The sequence below is a fragment of the Myiozetetes cayanensis genome, unplaced genomic scaffold (assembly GCF_022539395.1).
Source record: "Myiozetetes cayanensis isolate MyiCay16 unplaced genomic scaffold, myiCay2020 scf1, whole genome shotgun sequence".
Lineage (NCBI taxonomy): Eukaryota > Metazoa > Chordata > Aves > Passeriformes > Tyrannidae > Myiozetetes > Myiozetetes cayanensis.
Window position 1 is genome coordinate 86,672,078 of NW_026086604.1, and position 15,132 is coordinate 86,687,209.

The following is a 15,132-nucleotide window of genomic DNA, read 5'->3' on the forward strand; positions in this document are numbered from 1 at the left end:
TTTTTTTTAGACGACTTGTTCCTACCCTAAAGAAAAAAAAATTAAATAAGGCAGTCTGGAGAAAGACAGTCGAGTGATGTGAAAAGTTGGGGGCAGAAAAAGAAACTAAGTTCCCATCTGGAATTGGACTGGACTGACCCGGGGAATAAATAAAAATAGAAAAAAGAAAAAATCCTTTCCTCTAAGAAAATCCCGAGTACTTGAACAGAACGGTTGGTCTTCCCTTTTATTCGCCGGCAAACCGCGGCCATCCGGACGGGCATTAGGGTGCTGCAGGGTTTTTCAAGTGTCTCTCGGTTTGGGAGCCTCCGTAACTTCACACGTGCCGTCCCGCCCGTGGTGCGGGTGGGTCCCCTAGAGACCGTGGGGCCGGGCGAGGTGCCGGCGGGCCGCGTGTTCCTCGTCCGGCCTCTTTTGCTGGTGGGTTCTGCTTTTCCCTTCAGCTTATCCCCGCGGGAGAGCTCTCCACAGGGGCTCCTGGCACGTCTACTGCCGGGTGGGATCCGGCAGCATTATTTTACCGCGGGATGGGCTCGGGTGGGACCTCTCAGCGACGCTGCAGCCCCCGCGGCGCGTCCCCTAAGCGCTGCGGGCCCGCACCGCGCGGCCCCGGGTCACGGCTGCGGGCGCGGGCCCTGCCCCTCGTGGGGACCCTCCACGACCCGTGGGTAGCCCCAGGGCTCCGCGCCCGCCGCCAGCCCCGGACACAGGGTCGGCGGGCGGGCACACGCCACCCTTGGCACTGCCCCACGCTGTCGGGCAGCTCACGTTCGGGTCGTGACACCCACGGCGGCAGCGGAGCAGCCCTCACCCCTTCTCGACCCCGGTCCACCGCTCTCTACCTGTTGCAGTCGGGCCTCACCAGTGGCCGCTGGCAGCCCAAGCACCGAGAGCCGACAAAATGCCCAACCCCGGCGTCAGGCTTGCCCCAACTCCCTCCGGGCCAGTCACCTTTCCCGCTCCAGCCTCGCTTCCCAAAATAACAATAAACGCCCCCGGGGCAGGGGGTCGCCTTACCTGCCAATCCCCCATTTTGGCAAGGATAGACATCCTGACTGCGGGCTCCGAGTCCCCAGGTCCCTGCTGGTCATGGACTGCGAAGGCAAGCCACTCGCCCGGGGCGCCTGTGGGTAAATCCTCCCCTTACCTGCGCCGGGACTCTCTTACCTGGCCATAAAGAGCTGGGTGCTCCCTGCCCGCGCCTGCGCGCTGCCTGCGCGCTGCCCCCCGACACCGCGCTCCCACCACGCCCGCCCGGACCCGCCGCTCCCGGGGGGCACTGCCGCTGGACCCCCGGGGGGCTCCCGAGCGTGCCCCTGGCGTCCTGCAGCCCCTGGACCCGCTTCGCTAGCGGCTTACTCCCCCAACCCCGTGCAGGGGGAACGGGTGCCGGGCCGCGGCGGGGGGTGGGGGTGCGGGTGAGCCCCCCATCTTCACCTTCCGCCGGGTAGGTTACCTCGGGGGCGAGATGTCAGGGAGTGCGTGCACGTAGTAGTAGTAATAATAATAATAGTAATAATAATAATAATATTAACAATAATAATAATAATAATAACAGCAGTAGCCCAAAAATACCAACCACCGCAGGGGGCTGAACTAGCCCAATTCAGTGATGGAGGCACTGCAAATAGCCGGGGGAGTCCAGAGAGAAACAAAGACACCCATCCCACCCCCACATCCCCCCGGTGCAGACGGTCTTCCCAGATCCCGGTTCGCGGGCCGGGAGGGGGCAGGCGGCAGCGGCCGGGGTGCTGCAGTACCCGGCTCGCCTGGCTCTGGCCCGCTGGGCTGTGTGGGAACGGTGCGAAGTGAGGGATGATGCTGTCCCCCCGAGGGAAGCTGGCCTGCGATAGCCTGTGGCCCTTGGACCATTCGGTGTCCGCACCCCTTGTCTCCGCCCATGTTTTGGGTTTGTTTTTTTTTTTTTTTTTTCCCTCGGGGATTCAAGTGCCGAAGTGCCCTGGAAGGTCGCCAAGGTGTAATGCAGCTCTGATTTCACACCCCGAAAAAGAGAGGAAGCCCCTGCCTCGTCTCCAGGGTCTGGGCACAGGGGGCTGGGGGGTAAATTCAGCTACAGGATTTTGGGGAGGGATGCAAACAATTTCCACTTCACAGTTGCACAGCAAGCCCTTTGCATTTCAGACACAGGTGAACGGGGTATCATGTCCCAGCAATGGGACAGTTTGAGGCTTCCTGAATGTCGGGGCGCATTGTGTTGGATTGGGTCCTGGACTGGTCCCATTCTCCAGCAGAAGGAAGGGGAACGCACCCCTTTGCCCCTAAGAACCTGGGGACAAGGACCTAACAGAAGGGAGTTCCAACCCTGTCTCCAGGCAGGTGGGAAGCGGAAAACGAGAGCCTGAACCCGCAACCATTCGGCCCCGGGGGAATACCGGGGCCGTGGGCATTGAGCTGTCGGCTCCGGGGGGGGCTCAACTTCTCATCCACCGCTCCAGCGATAGGGGATCCGCGGGGACCGGCGGCTCTTGCGCGGCGGCGGGGCGGGGCGCGGTCAATGGGCCGTGCGAGACGCGCTTCGCACCGCCGCTCCCAGCGCCGGCCCGCGGTGTACAGTTAGCGTCAAATTACAGCAATTAACCGGGCACCGGCATTTAATTACCCAGCCCTGCCCCTTCCCCACCTCCCTCCGTCCTGGGGAGGCTCCTATTGGGGGACGACGCGGAGCAAAGACAGCTCCGCGGGAGAGGGACGAGGACGATGTGCGGAGATTTCGCAGCTCTGAAACCCTGCTGCCTCTCCTTTCTCCTCTTGCCAGTCGTCCTGTCACTTCAGGTCCTCTCCAGGAGGCGGCAATTTTGGCCCCGTAACGATTATTTAAAACATTGCCTTTATTACTATTTTGCGAACGGGGATGGGGAATTAATCCGATTATAAACTGGTTTTCAGCGAAACGTTCCCAGTAAACTTAGGGGCCACGTTTTTCCCGGTAGGATCTTTCCCTTCTCCCTGACTCCGGTGCTCCCCACACAGGGTTAAATCTCTCGGGTCAGGACTCAGCTCTCGCAGCCCGTCTCTGCCCCGCGGTACTTGGCAGAGAGGCGGCCCCAACACAGCCAGCCCGCGGGGCGGGAGTCATACTTTCGGGGCTATGGGCAGCCCTGGCACGCATCGGGTTGATCCGTGATCTTTCTTTAGCCTAGGGAAAGAGGGCATGGGCTGGACGCGCTGCAGAGTCTGGGGTTGTGGGGCGCTCCTTTTTCTCACCCTGGGGCATTGGTGACTGCACTTTGGGAGTGAATTAGACTTCCATTACCCGGGCGTTTAGAGGACACCTTTCCCTCGCAGCCTTGAGGGCAAACCCGGCCTGGGTAGGGGACTGAAATCGCCGCACCCTAGACTACTATCAACCCTAAAGTGCCAGCCCTGCCTCGTCCTGCCCGCCCTGCCGCCTGTACAAAAGGAAGCTGAAGCTGAGTCAACTTCTCTCCCCAGTCTTTTAGCAGAAAGACAGATGTAGCTTTTTTAGTTTTTTTTCTTTTCCTCGCCCCTCTATGTCACACCGTCTGGTTCACAGCTTGGCAGTGATTTTGGCAGGTGGACCTGAGAGAGAGAGTCATTGCGGAGCTCTATGCCTCTGAGTTATTTCCGATGGACACGCTATGTGTCATAGCCCGGGCAGCAGACGGGGCAAAACTCCATCCGCTTCCCTTTCCCTTCACCGCCAGCATCCTTATGGCCAAACCCCACCACACATCTCTTCCCAGCAAAAAAGTAGGGAAGATATGCTCTTGGGGGGCATTCGCCTTTCTGGCGTCCAGGCTCCCCAGCCGGTCTGAGTTACCAACAGGTCCTCTCGCCCTTGAGTATCCCCAGCAGACGAGCCCTCAGCTGCCGGACACATCTTTCCTGCTCTCTGCTGTTCTGCCTGCCCCCCGGGCGAGCCGCAAGAATGTTGGGATAAACGCGGCTCCCGCTTTACTCTGCGGGTAAGTTAGAGTTGGTTATTCTTCTCACTAATACTTTTCCCTTCTCCCTGCCCCAGTACCGCCCGGCTGGGGAGAAGCTCAGCTCGGCGGATTTCCGCCGGCTCACTACCACATAAATAAATCCTTTTCTTTTCTTTTTTTTTTTTTTTTCCTAACGTAATTTTTGTCAATGGCCAGTCTGCGGCAGTGGGACCACTTGCAGCCCAGCCAGCCCCAGGGCCGGCAGAGGCGCCGCTCGGCTCCATCCGGAACAGATGCTCCAGGGTGGACGCGCGTCTGCGGCCGGCAGCGAGGTGGGCTTGCTCTCCGGCAGGGTCGGGATGAAGAGCCCCCCGCCTCGTCGTCTGCCCAGGCTGAGCTCCCGGCGTCAGTATTTTCGGAGGGAGAAAAAAAGGTTCAGGTTGGTGCGGATCTGCCTCGGCTCTACGGGTCTGGGGCGAAGCGGGACGGCGGCAGCCCCTGGGATGAGGGTTGTCTCCACCCTGAGCACTAGGAGTCTTCCCGGGCTCACCTTAGAGCAGAGAGGGGAGCAGAAGGAAAGAGGCAAACCCAGACAGGACATAGAAACAACCCGAACACTCCAAACCCTACAAAACAAAACAAAACAAAAAAGAAACAAAACAAACAAACAAACAAAAAGATACAGACACTCCCCGCCCTTCCTCGCTCGCATTTTGCGGTCCAACATGATTCTCTTAGTCCTGGAAGGCCGGTGCCGGAGAAGGGGAGGTGCTCCGTCTTGGGTATTAGCGGAGAGGCTTTTCCTCGGTGGATTTGGGGGTTTGTGCCTTGGTTTTATGCCCTGCTGTGGGAAAGAAGGCTTCCCGAGTGGAGTCTCAACCCTGCGGCCACTGGATCTGGGAAGCCCATTCCATGAGCGACTTGGGATGTTGAGAAGGCGAGAAAAGAGAAGAAATCCGTACGTGTCCGCCTGTGACCGCCTTGTTCACTGTGCTGTCTCCCGGCTACTCATTTTAATAGAGTTTGTTTTCTTTCAAGCCCATTTCCCACGGGAAAGAAGCTCACCAAGTGCAACAGGTCGATTCAGTCGCTCCCAGGACCTCACGAAACTAAATGCCCCTTCTCTGCCCTTCCCACTCAGGCTCCCCCCGTCGCGACTTTGCTCGACGACAGGCTTTAGAGCGGTACGCGGGACGTCCCGCGCGAAGAAGACTCGGAGCCAGCGCCCCCGCGCAGCCTCCGCGGAGGAGCGGGAGGAGGAGAATGAGGATGCTGTGCACCCGAGTTACGACACTGGGTACCTCTTCGCGCGTCCTCTGCCGCACCCCCCACCCCCTCACACCCCACACCATCTCCCGAGACCCCCTTGACCCCTAGACCGGCTTTTGAATCCCCAAAGTGTTGTCAGCTCTCCGATCAGATTGGAAACCAGGATATAAGTAGCTATAAATGCATATAAATAGCTATTTTTTTCAATGTCAAATGACGGGGCGGGAGAGGTGTACGACTGCAATTTTTTGGAAGCTAAGTGAAAACTTTTTTTTTTTGGAGAGGGGAGGGAGAAAAAACGAAGTTTTTCCAAGGAGCACGTGGCTCTCACCTGCTCCTTTAATATTTATTTGCTAAACTAACTACACCAAAGCAACTAAACAAGCAAAACCGGCAAGTAATCAAGAGTTAACACTGAGCATACGCTGTGGTGCCAACACAATCCAGTTACCGAGGTCTGGCCGGTGTTTGTATGAGCAACCACATGGTACAAATCCCCATGTTGTAGACCTCGGAGAGAAAGGTAACAGGTACATTCTGCTTCACCAGATACCTCTTTCTCAACGTAGGCCCTTTACTGCTGGTTACTGTTATTGCTATCTCCGGAAAACGAGCTTCTGAAAAGATCATCCCTATGAATAAAGCGTCGGTGGGGTAAAACTCCGTGATTCATCTTTTTTTGATTACTCAAGGAGTAGGTGCACGGTCTCAAATACGAACGCTTGTGAGGAATTCTTTTTTTTTTTTTCCTTGCAAAGGAGAATAAATTCAGGCTTTAGAAAAAGTACTTTTGTCTTTAGAAAAATAAATCTGTCCACTGTAAGCATGTTTATTTGGTCACTCCATCCTGGCTACTTTTTTTCTGTTGTACATTTCACTTTCTAAACAGACAAAACCCGCCCAGTTTTAAGAAAATAGTTGCATTTGCAGCTCGGATGTAAAATTGGAGTATTTTCTGGGCAATTCTGATGCTCATGTGTCCTCCAAAAAGCTTTTGCATTTGAAACACAGGCAACTATTTTGCCAACAATCTCATAGCTGCAGTACATTGCAGTTTTACTGATCATGCCACTTCAAAATAATTACAAATATGTTTTATTTTACATTTCTTTTTAATTTCATCAATAATATTGTCAGGTGAAATTCAGAAAACAGTATGCTGCCAAAGGTACTTCAATGCGTCCTGCTTGATCAAAGCCTTATTGCTAATTATAAGAGTTCTAGGAAGGGCTGCTTTTCTCTGTGCACAGCTTCACTGCCTTCACTAACCCCCTGCCCTAAAATCCACTGATGCAACTGCACACATCCACCCAACTGGAGATATCTGAGTACGAAACACAAGTTACGCTCCAGCGTTAAGTCTCTACATCGGGAGTTTTGCTTGGATTAAGATTTCGAAACTGAGCCCATAATAAGATATGCCATAAAACCTCAAACAACCCTCCTCCCCCAGGGATATTTATCTTACACATTTAATTGCCCAGTAAAATAAATTCTGTATGTATACACTTATATGGGAAAGATTTTGATCTGGTAATTTCAGAGTATCTTCTGACCTGTAGCAGCTTAGAATGACATCCTTAAAAAGTGTGGAGAAGCAGAAACTGTGCCCTGCTAAATAACGCCTATTCAGCTGCTAAATATTTACACATAGGCAGGAATGAGCTTTCCTTGTAATGCTATCTCTTAACTCTATATTAGCATTCAAGAAGAAAAACAAATGCAAGTCACTTAAGCATAGGCCAAATCCCTCCTTTTGCTAAAGCAAATAACAGAGCTCCACTCAGTTGCATGGAGCTAAATGGGGCTCCTTCATATTACCTCCATGTCATATTAACACTGTCGTTTTTATAATGACTTCCCTCTCAAAGCACTTGCTACTGCATAATAAGCTTCAACAAACCCTCAAGAAGTGCAGTGTTATTAGTTTATCTGCTTTACAGACAAGTAAACTGACGCAAGGGGAAGATAAGGAATTTCCCTGAGGTCTTGCAGCTCGTTTGCTGGAGGTCAAGGAAAGGAAAGAAAACTAAGAATTGGGACTGAACTAACCATCAGAATAGTATCCACTTCTCCTACTGTTGGTGGCAACACCATTCCAAAGCCAGGAAAGAGATATTAAGAGGAGGAGCATGCAGAAGGATCTCCATTAAACAGGTCATTTCCAGTCAGATACCTGACTGTGCTCTTTGACAGCTAAACTTGGGCACTCACATTTGAAACTCTCAGCTTCTCCAATGATACTTTTGGTGTTGTGTCCATCCTGGCATAACATGATTTAATGCAAGTGGAATTTCATTCTTTAGTGCATTGAATAAAACACCCTAATAAGACATGTTTTAAAAACAAAGCCTGGTATTACCCACAGCAGAGTTTAAATAAAATCTACTTTGATATTTCTGTGCTAACACTGGAACTGCTGTCTGCGTGGCATATATTTTAAAGTGTCAAATAATTACAAAAAGACGTATTACTGGAAAATGGCTGTTGGAGGCTCTGACGTCCAAACCAAAATTAGTCTGCACAAAAAAAATCTCTCAAGTAATTTTTTTTTTTTTGGAACAAGAAACTTCCAAAGCTGTAGTCTTTAATCTAGCCCAGTTTGTATGCAGCTGCAATACATTTAGCCTTTAACATTAGCTCTAGCCATTGTCCTAGCACATGTCTACACCCCACAACACTTTATGGTATTAGAAGCAATGCTGTATGGCTGGAGCAACTTGTCACTAAGATATATATCACTCAGTGGAGAGCAAACCAAAACAAAACAGTGAACAACTTTTTTTTATTTTTTTCCATTTTTCCCATGGCAACTTATAATATGGGTTTAGTTTGCTTGGTTCAGTTGTGTTTGTGTGGTGTTTTATACCAAAATGTCCTGCCTGCCTCCTGCCTGACAACTGTGGATCAGAACCTCTGGAGGTGAGTGAAAGAGCAGGCTGTGTGCTGGATAATCTAGTATAATTGTTCCACAGAGCCAGCGAAGGAATACCAGCCCGCTATAAGTATAATCTAATCACAGTCAAGAGCCGATGTAATCGCCCTTGCACCCAGTCTCCTCCCTGTGTCAAAGGGAAATGAGGGTGTGGTTGGAGGTTATGGCTGACGTGCACCCACATTACAGCTGTCCTGGGGATCTTCACCCTGGTGTCCATTCCAGCAGCTGCTGACACCACCATGCCAGATCCAGCTCACCACGACAAACTGACAGGCCAGAGATTCAGACCATCACCCTTACACCCAGGAATGCAAACAGTTTATTAGCTTGGACACAGGACAAACAAACATTTTATTTTCCAAAGGGTGGTATTACCAGACTGATATAATGGCACTCTTACAAAGGCATCTGGGAAATTTCTCCAGAACAAGTTCGAGGCCGTGCTTGCAAGTGCCGTGCAAGGACAAAGCGATGCACCAGCCTCCCTTAGGAATCAGACCCCCACACCTGGGCACACCCCATCTCTCTTTAGGACTCCCCTTGTGAGAGGCACAGAGTTATTAGCAGGCAGCAGCCACCCAGCCTGTTTACACTAGGCAAGTATGAGCGATTGCGAAGCCCCAGTGCGTTTGCAAATTAAATCAGTCTTGAGCTGATGAGCTGCTCCCTTAAAGCTGCCCGCTCCGTGTGGGAGCGAAGTCCTTCGACTGCACCGGCTGAGGAGCTATGCAAAAAAAAGGTTTGGGCTTCTTTTTCTAAGACTTTGGCGCCCCTGTGTGTCTCATTTTTCGGAAGTTCAGTCGAAGACCAATCCCAGGCTTTTTTCCCTCTTACCTAGCACCAGAAACACCGCGCTCAAAAGTGAGAGAGCTCTGTGAGGACAGCATGGACAATGCTACTCAGCAACCTGATCCTAATTTGAGCTGTGCCATTTTCATTCCTTACCTCTCCTTCTTTAGATGCTGGAATTACCTTCTTTGGCTACTTTATCTGAAGTGACTAATGTCTTTAAAGTGCCACTTCCTGGAGTCATGACATTTATCATCAGCTTTTCTACGTCCCTGTACCTCCCAGCATGCATGAAGTCCAGACAGGAAAGAGCCTTAAAGACAACAAGTTTAAAAAAAAAAAATTAAAATAAAATTCAAGTATTTTGGGCTCTCAGTGTTAAGACTTACAAATTGGACAGGAAATATATGGGAAATACATGTTTATATCTCTACACCAGGGTTGCAATATAAGCAATTTTTCTTCAAAGGCAAAGGCAGAAGCTGAGGAAATTTGGCACAAAAATTTAGCAAAATCCCAAGAGGAACTGTAAATATTTTTCTGGAAGGTAGTTGGCATTATTTATTCCATAACTGGGACACAGATAAATGAAGCAAATTGCCTCAAGGTACAGAGATGTGGCAAGACAGCTGGACATAGAGGAAGGAAACCCAGTCAGCCTAGTTCTGGTAAGATTTACTCTGTTGGAGGCCCTAGTGTAAATGGGTTCTGCAGAAATGAATTTCCTAAGCCTTTGGCCCCTTTCCTGTCTTCCAGCTGTCAGTCCTCATTTAAAAACATGCAAGAGATGAGCATGTCTAAGGGGTGCGGTGTTTATTTGGGGCAATTTAGAAAACACACACACACACTCTCTGCAAAGTGTCACTGGAAAAATATGGCATGCAAACACAGACAGGCTATCACTTGTCCCAGAGTCAGCATCACCTGCTTTACACTCAACCTCACTAACCTGGAACAGGCCCTCCTCTCCTGACACCCTTGCCTGCCTTTAAACAGATGGCCCCAGCTGTAGGCATGTAGATGTAGGCCTGCCCTGCCTATATTTATGGGTGGGTGGTTACCCTGCCTTTGTTTCTCACCTGGAGTGATTATTACTCCTTTCTCCATCTCCTCCATGATAGCCTTCCTTGTCAGAGGTAAATCTGGCCCCTAAGGCAACAGCTCCCACACTAGGGGAAGCTATCCCAAAAGACATCTCCCCTCTCCTTCCCCCTCATTTATTTTTCTGTTTCCACTCTTCCCCTCCTCTCACACAGTATCAAGTTGCCCCAGCAAAGTTTTTGGTAAGGCATACTGCTGAACTCAAGTAGCCAGCTTAAAAATAACCCTGAAGAAATAATTAAGGAGTTGCCTAAATCAGGAGACTTGTCCTGTGAAAGGACCCAGGACCTCTATCTTGCTACCTGCTTCCCTGCTGGATATTGGCATGTGTTAAACCCTGTCTGGTCTTGCACTTAAACCCCTGTGGGTTGCATTTCAAAACTTGAGAACATGCTGCTTGTTACTGAATCTTCTTTTAGACCTATTGAGGAATCTAACCTTTGTTAATAGTCTAATGCTTATGTGGAATCTTCACAAGGGAAAAACCTTTCTCCACATTTCTGGTAATCCTGCTCTTGGAAGCACAACCAGTGGGATGATGGTCTTTATCTCAATGGGTTGATGCTCCTTTCCTTATCTCAATTTTCTGTTCTTCTCTCACAGAAGAAAAGTGATACTGCTACATTTTGGAAGATCAGCATTGTTTGCAAAAGCTGATGGGTGAGGGTGGGGTTGAACTCAACCCTGGGATTGTATGAAATTGATTTCCAGTACAGGAAAAGGATTTCTGTGTTTTTCTCCTACAACAGGGCCCATTAACTAAATAGGGATATATCCCACTTGAGAGGGAGCACAGCACAAATACTGCTCCTAAGGGCTATAAGCCCCAAGTGCCTATGCTAATGGGTCATGTGCTGGCTTGACTGGGTTTACAGGCTGTTGATTGCGCATAAGAATTTAGAGCATGAACAAAAAATTGTCCCATAAATAGACTGTCTGCATTTTAAACTAAATTAGCCCCACAGTGAATGGCCTCCTCTACTGAATTACAGCATGACTGAGCCTGCGTTGGGGATTGAAAGGGATTCATGTGGCTGGTTAAGAGCAACTTTATTAAGATTATTATTGGGGGCTGGATCAGTCCCAATAGGAATGCAATTATTCAGGACCTTTGAGCTACAATTATGTGTGACAGAAGAAACCTAAGTAGCTGATGGCAAGAGAGTATTTGGCCTTTATGGCCGTGTAACTCACATACAAGCAGATAGGGCTTAGGGCTCTGACAGACAGGTTATGGTGAAGCTTGTTGTACTGGTTGAAGATGTTTCCATCTCCAGCCACTCACTCCAATAAAAGAGCTGGCAATAGGGAATTGGTTCCTGAGCCTCAGTCGCTCTGGATAGAAGCTCAGCACCTCAGGCTGTGGTTTCACACCACAGAGAGTTCAATGACAACAGCAGCCTTAAGGGATTCACACCCTCTTCCTCAGCCTCCTGTCAACTTTTTGCAGACCTGCTGGACTGATTCAGTTTGTTACAGTTAAAAGAAAAAAAAAAAAAAGGAAAAAAAAAGAGAGAGGAGGAGGAGGATTACCATCCCCTACAAATTTGAGCAAATCAATGCCTGAAACTGCTTATAGCCTGGCCCAAGCTCTCCAGCCAGCTGAAGGCATAGGATAGGAACAGCCACTAATTTGAAAAACAGGGCCTTACCTTAAACTGCTGCCGAGGCTGTTTTTTTCCTGCCTCCCTTTCATTCCTCTGCCTGTAAAGTGGCTTGTCGGCTGCTTCAGCCTGCTTGCAGCCTCTTGGACGACGGGAAGACTTGCCACTGCAGGCAATCTCTTCTGACTGGACTGTGCCCTGCAAGCAAGGAGACAGAAAGCATGTATGATATTGGAGTGGAAGCAGCATGGAAAAGAGTGTTTGGAACGGCATGAAATTTTGCTTATGTTTTCACCTCCAAGTTCATCCCAGCCGCTTTACACGCGGCAGAAAACACTACCTCTTTATAATGGGTGACTACCTACAATTTATTGGAACAGAGCTGTTGCTAAACACATGGAGTAGCGATGTATTAACACATTGTAAAAGGCTGTTTGATCACCATGGGATTCCAGATGAGCTAACAACAGAAAATAAGCCGTGATTCACAAATGACTCATTTCAGCATTTCTCTTTGATGCAGCAGTTCAAGCAAGCCCTGTCTATGCACATTCAAATGAGTTCACTGAATAGTCATTGAGCCCAGCCGTGCCGTGCTTACAAAGTCATTTTTTACAAAGTGTAAGTACAGTTTTTAAGTATAAAAATTGGGCAATTTCTAGCAAGCCGCGCCAATGTGCGTGACTCCCAGCCATTCCTGCCGACAACTCCTTCCGACGCTTAAAACCTCGACACCACATATTAGTTTCCCATGATTCGAGTCCTCCAAATGCGGGGGTCCTGGTAAATCGCGCCCCCTGAGTCGGACGTCCCCTTTCAGATTGAAAATTACAGCAAAGGGTGCGATGTCTCAGTGGGACGCGTTTCCCACGGGCTCTCCGCGGCAGTCCTGCCTTGCCTTGTCCGTACCCTGCCCGTCTGCCGGCGCTGCCCGCCGTCCTCTTCCTCCTCCTCTCCCCACTCTCCGCTACCGGCCGCGATACTTTAGCCAGCATTGCCATCCAGTGGCACAGGGGACAAATGACAGCGGAGGCTTGCGGATAGGAGGGGTTACCTTCTTTAGTTTAACCGCTCTACCCGGCTGTGATGCGGCTTGACGGGTTGGCCAAAACTTGGGCAGCAACCTGATGGTTGGATGTAGTACATCACTGGTTGACGGCTTAGTACCAGCTTGCCGCTAACCGGGATGTTGCAGAAAAGGCAGTGAACATTTAACATAAGCAGAGAACGGTGTCACTAACTGAAAAGTTCCGATCCCATTTCAGAGAATGCCTGCCAGAGGATCCTGCTTATATTTGAAGTTTTGTATTGTGTTTGTTGGTTGGTTGGTTGGTTTTGTTTGGGTTTTTTCTGTTTATTCCCCTCGTCCCCCACGCTGTAATTTCTCAGTGTTTTAATAGTCCCACGGAAGCAGTCAGGTCCCAGAAGAAATTGAAAACATGCAGAAGCTTCAGCTAGCTCCCCATCTGGCTATATAGTTTTCCACATTGGTGTGGAAACAGCAACAGCAGGACTGGCTGAAGGAAAAGAGAGTAAGAACCCACCTTTCAAGAGAAAGGTAAGGCAGGAGGGCGTTGACAGACATGGTGTGCTTTTAGACCCAATGAAATAGGATCTAAAACACCACAAATTTCATGCTGTACACACAGCAGCATCACTAGAGCTTAGTCCCTGAGCAGGCTGGATATTAAATTGATCAAACTGGTAATGAAAGTGGGAATTGTTCCATCTCAACTGACACAAGGCAGGTGACCTTATTAAAAAATATGCCAGTGTATTTAATGGGGTAGGGCAGTTTCTTGGGGAATTAATGATTAATGTGGCTATAACTCTGGAGATCCCACAGCTAATGCCCCTGGAAAAAGTCTTACTTCCACTATGAGATGGCCCTGCTGAAATTTTGAGATTGGTACTATATGAATACAAGCACATAAATTCACCATTATTTTATGACAGAAAAGCCAAGTTACTCAAGAACTGCTGCACTGATTAGAAGACATGGTGGCCTCATGCTGGACATGGCAAGCTGGGTATGTAAGAAACCTCAGAGCCTGCTGAGGGATGCAATGTACCTCTCTGTGGTCTGTTCCAGATAACCACCAGGAGCAACTCAGATTCCCATTGTGTTGAATTACCACTGAAGCAACAGAAACCACTGTCCAAGACACCTGACTTCATGTAATGTCCTGAACAAGACCTGACTTGGAGAAACTTTGGATCTACTGATAACCAACAGCCTGGAGCAAGGCAGTGTTTGCAGCTGTCCTGAATTATGCGTGTGTGTACAAAAAGGATCTGAGAGTGAGAAAAGCAATTGTCTGTGCACTCCTGAGAGGGAGCAGGGACTCAGGAGGGTCATAACATCCCAGACCAGTATTGTATCCCTCAGCAGGTGCTGAGGCCTTTGGAAGAGAAAGTGAGATGGGCAAGAAAATGTGGTGCTTTTCTTGACACCCTTCCAGCCTCCAACCATTTGCAGATCAGGATCTTGTGAGAATGACATAATTGCTGTGTATCCCAGAACAGTCCTCTGTCATGAACTTGCCCAGTTACTTGAACAGATCTCACACAGAGATTCAGTAAGCAGGGGCTTAGGGATAAAGGTACCATTTTTCTTCTAATTTCTGTAGGTATAGGGAAAAAGAAGCCCTTGTGTACATTCTTTGCAAATTAAAAGTACTAACAAAAACTAACCTAAATATAGGTTTGGGGTTTAGGCCAAAGAGCATCATCAGTGTGAGCAACACGTAAGAAGCTGTAAGTATTTCTCAAATGGAGAGACTGAATTAACTGGAAGAAAAGAGACACACACTTGTGGAATTTTGAGACTGCAAAGTAGGATTGCAGTTCAAATCAGGATCCAGGAATGCTGCAAAAGGAAGGTTCCAGAAAGCACAGTGAATAACCCATCACAGGGCAGAAAACAGATGCCAGGGCACCAGCTGCCAGGTATGTATGATAACTGGGGAATTCAGTAATAAAACCTTGGCCTGGAAGAAGCTGTTTAGCAGGTAGGGACCAGACAAGACAAGGCTGTCTGCAGGAGCTGAGGAATGCAATGTTGTGCAAGGCAGGAGATTTCCAGTAGTTTTCTAGCCTCTTTACGACTTCCTAGTGACCCAGTATGGAGAGACTAGATTGTCCCAGCTTCAGTAATGCCATCAGGGTCTGTCTTCTACCCCTTGGGGACTGGTGATTGCAGCCACTCCCCTTCCCGTTAGAGAGCCATAAAAAGTTTTTGTGTAAGCAGCAGAACAAGGGACCAAAACATAAGCATGAGCCTCCACCCAAAGCAAAAGCAAATAAGAAGGTGCTTGGCAATTTGAAATGCTCAAATGCAATTTGGAAATCCTCAGTCTGAGGCTTTGTCAAGAAGTAAACCATCACAGAGTTATCATTTATTAAATGATTTTTCATTATGCTTAGGATGAATCACAAAAGTATCATACAAATGCTTTTCCTTCTTGAGTGGTCCAGGACTATCCCAAGGTTAACTAAACTGCAATGTTAGTGGTAATTATCA